Source organism: Falco punctatus (assembly GCF_963210335.1).
Source record: "Falco punctatus genome assembly, chromosome: 9".
Classification (NCBI taxonomy): Eukaryota; Metazoa; Chordata; class Aves; order Falconiformes; family Falconidae; genus Falco; species Falco punctatus.
Window position 1 is genome coordinate 15031554 of NC_137589.1, and position 4459 is coordinate 15036012.

At 42.1% G+C, this 4459-nt stretch overlaps 1 protein-coding gene across 5 annotated transcripts in view; it reads right to left on the bottom strand.

Moving 5' to 3' along the window:
- CCSER2 (coiled-coil serine rich protein 2) overlaps positions 1–4459 on the bottom strand; it is a 115563-nt gene that overhangs the window by 68863 nt on the left and 42241 nt on the right. The window contains exon 1 of one of the 5 annotated variants that reach the window (XM_080402698.1): positions 3857–4443. The exons of the other annotated variants lie outside the window; for them this stretch is intronic. The gene's annotated coding sequence lies outside the window, so the exon portion shown is untranslated. Of the gene's footprint in view, positions 1–3856; positions 4444–4459 lie in introns of those variants that run through there. 5 annotated transcript variants of the gene reach the window in all.

The following is a 4459-nucleotide window of genomic DNA, read 5'->3' on the forward strand; positions in this document are numbered from 1 at the left end:
CCAGAGCTCTACTAATAATTCTTTTAAAGGTTATTTCATTGCCTTGCACAGGATCCTGAGGAAAACTATTTGTAAACTCCTTACACAGCAAGAACCGGCCACTGATGTCTGCTCTCCTTGCTACCCAACATACCAGTTATATCGATCAGTTTGTTTCATACCTATGTGCTTTCAAGAAGCTACTGGATTACTTGTATTCTTTGAAGTGAAGTTTCACTTCTCTTCAACATCCACCCTTAAACAAAAATACTGCAACCATACACTGCCATACCATAGCTTTCAGCTGAAACTTTCTTATTTTTGAACCACATCTTCAAATTATCATTTTCTTGCTATTAAATTTCATTTCATTAGTTCTGGACACTACAGCTTCTGTCTACAATTCAATCAATATAAATCACTTATCTATCTCAAAATCAAACTCTCTAAAAATATTTCAGTACCAAACAACCTCACTAGTTTTCCACAGCATAACAAATATCAATATGTTTTTAACCACTGGCAGCCTTTTGTAAGTATTTTAAATAAGAAAACACAAAGCATGCTTTATTTGCTGACAGCTATATCTGAATGTACCTATCAAGGTCCATTTTCTGCAATGAGAAGGCACAGATACTTGTATTATTTGCAATTGAAAAAAAAACTTTCTCAAGAAACTGACATGTGTAACTTCAGTTACTAGTGACAGTTTGTCCACAGGATCAGTTTCTCCCACATGAGCTTAAAGAGTTACACAGACACAGTGATCTATGCTTGCATTTAACTTGAATGTAAAGGAAGTTGATACATACAATTTGTTTTGTTTAATCAAGATCTCAAATTTAGCCATGGTAAAATGTGGGGGTTTTTTCCTGTTGGTTGGGATTTTTTGTTTGTTTGGGGTTTTTTTGTGTTTGGTTTGTTGGGTTTTTTTATGAGCCACCATTCCAGAGAGCTTTCATAACTGAAAGATTTACATAGAAAGGGATTAGGATTTATTTATTTTTTAACTCTGTTTAGTGATGTACAAGGCTGCACAGGATGAAAGATTCTGCTCCTTTCCCCAAGTCTCCTGCAACTAACAGCAGTAGCTTTGGCTTTGCCAAGTTTCCACCTATGCAAGTTTACCCTACTGCAATGAAGGTTAGTTAAAAGCCATAGCTTCTTCCAAATCATCAAAAACACATGTATGGAATAATTTCATCATGTGAGATCAGGAAAAAAAACCCAAACATTTACCTAAAACCTATCTTTAATATGATTCAAAAAAGAACATGGGTCGAAGTATCATACACATTCACACTGTAGTGAGAATCTCTGTATCTAGAGGAGATTCTTCAATCTCCAGCTCAAAGTACACATGATATTACTGAGACAAGAGAACACAGGATATTCAGTTCTCCCTTGATGCTTCATTTGTGCTCTTGTGTGTCACAACCCATCTGGGCTAATTAAGCTAAAAGCATAGGAGTTCTTTCGCTTCAGGGAATAAATTCAGGAATTGTTTGCAATTTAAGGGTTATTCCAGATCTATAACTTGTTCAACCACCACATAAAAGTATAATCTTACCATCAGCCATTTCCCTTTGGCTAAGAAACCAAGTCTCCTTGCAGCAAGAACCTTGCCAACATTAACCTTCCTTCTCCTTCCATCAAAGCCATTAAAATGCACTCTGCAGAAGGCTGCCTCAACTCATCATGGACTAAGTGCTCATGAAAATCCCAACAATCTGTAGTGAAAAAGGCATTTTACTAAGAACTTGTGACACCAGTTCCCCATGTGACCAGGGATAAGCATCCCCCACCCCGAGAAGACTTTCTCGCTTCACTTATTATACAATACTATCAGCTGAACTGCTCTAGTTGAATCCTCCCGTTAGAATAGAAAACTGCTAGTGAGCAAAGTCCAGATCTCTGCAAATCAAGCTACTTTTGATTAAGGAGGAAACAATATTCTCAGAATGTCTTCCAAAATGCACCTATCTGACAGAAGTTTAAGAGTGAGCTAGAATATGTGTTCCAAAGGTACAAAGAAATGCAAAGACCTACACTGACTAGCTAAACTTAAACTTTGGAATAATTATTTTAATGCTGTTGGGATTTTATTGTAGTATACATGTGTTCAGGTATCCAGAGATTTACATAAGCTTTTTTTATTACTCCAATTGAAATACAATACACGATTTTAAACCTAATTATCAAAAGCACCATTAGTATTTTGAACTTCTTGGCATGGAATTTAATCCTGCCTGAAAACTTCCAATTAAAATGATGGTGCCGCTGTTCACACTTCCAAATAGTGGCTAAAAGACAACACCACAACCACTGCTGCAACTGGCTACCTTTTATTCCATTTCCAGAGATCTGCGCTTTCTAACAATTTTAGGCAAGCAACGTTCATCTGAAGACTAATGGCATGATGGTTTTTAATCTAGACCAGGGGTCCTCAAACTACGGCCTGCAGGCCAGATACGGCCCCCCAGGGTCCTCAATCTGGCCCCCGGTATTTACAGAACACACACACACGGGATTGGGGGGAGGGGGGGGGGAACCAAGCAGCCGCAGATGACTGCCTGCCACTTCATCCGCGCGCCGGCCCCCTGGTTAAAAAGTTTGAAGACCCCTGGTCTAGACAGCCAGTGCCAACACTTCTTTGTCACCGGTTTATTCCAAATAACCAACACCTCTTAATGGATGATTGGGTCCAAAAGCAATACGTTTTACTCAGTGAGCTTTCACATGAACAGTTCCATTAAACAGGATTAGTTATTAGTATAACAATACATTAGATTAGGTCATTATGTTGATTGATATCATTACTATTAATTTTTCCTATATTCATATATATTATTATTTCAGTTCAAAAACACCATAGTGGTCAAAAACATCAAATACAGTAATCTCCTAAACCTGAAACAATTCTACCATTTAAACAGCTTTACAGTTAGAAGACAGTAATGAGCAGCTTTCAGAGACCAGACATTGAGATTTCTATAATAAAAAGCACTAACTGCGAGTAAAGACTGAACTTCAATTTTAAAAAAATAATTTCCACTGCAAGTTGTACATTCACGTAGATCCTTCGTTAACATTTAGGTAGCCGGTTATTACTAATGTTCATTTGTTATGCATTTACCTCTTCAGCTTAGATGCACTAAGTTCAAAATGGGCCCACAGAATATAGTTACGTGATCATTACATACACGATAAAACATCTGCCAAATTTCACTCAGTACCACCAACAAACACAAATATTTGCTGCCTCATGCTAATATGATGAAGCTTTGTATTTTCGACTACTCTACAAGAGATATTTTTAAAGTTTCAGAGTATACTTGACCAAATGAGATGTTTCGCTTTCAATACCTTTGTAACAAAAAGTTCTATTTTGCATCAAATTGAGGCTCAAAGCCCATAAACACTAAGAACAAGCCTGCTATGAATATGAAACACCAACCCCATAAGTAGAACCAAGTCCCCTGAGAAGTGGTAAACATCTTTATATGGCAGACCTGATTGGGTATTAAATCTACAATCCTTAATTTGTTGTCTGGCCTGGACACTACTGTTGTGCTACCACACAGATCCCTTTCAGCTTTGCTTTCTCAAGATAAACAGCTCAATTTCCTCCAACTCCAAGTTAAAGGCTGGAGTTGCCTATATTTCATTGTGTGTCAAAGTACATTTGACAAAACATAACAGCAGGCTCCGGATGATGAAAGCAAAGTCCCAGTGTCATTAAAGCAAAATCATCATAACATACAATAATGTTCCCAAGCTGCTATAAGCAAAATCCAAACAGATTATAGCTGAAGTAGATATTGCACCATTATATACGTATTTTTTAAAAAACTGTTGTCTTCGCACAGCCACATACTGGGTATTTTTGCTTCTTCCTCTTTTTGGAGCTACAAGTAAATCTCTGCGACCCGGTCCCCTTCAGCAGCTGTTTCCGAATACCCCTGCAGGTACGTCTCAACAAAACGGAGAATTAAAAGACGCATAAAGCACTGCAAAACAGGCGCCGCCGGAGGAGCAGCGGGCAGGCCTGCCGTGCCAGGCTGCCCTCCACCCGCGGCAGCGGCGCAGCTGTCGGAGCCGAGCGCCAGCCCCGGCCGCGCTGGCACCGCCGCAGCGCCCTGCCGGCCGGGGGGCACACCTGTGGCACGGCCGCCCGCCCGCGGCACTGCGGGAGCCGCCGCTGACATTCAGGCCGCCCCAAAGGTGAAGGCTGCGCCCGGCGGGGACACGCACGAGCCCGGCCGCCCCAGCCGCCCCGCCGCCCTGCCCCAGCCCCCCGCGGCCTGCCGTGCCGCAGCATCCCCCCGGCCGAGACACCGACCCTAGCCCCGGCGGGAAGGCGGCGTAGGGAGGAGGACGAGCAGCAAGGAGACCCCCAGCGAGGGGCGCGGCGCGGCCCGCCCTGAGGGGACGGGGGAAGAGCGAGGGGATGGCGGGGCGCGCCCGCCGCCGCACTCAC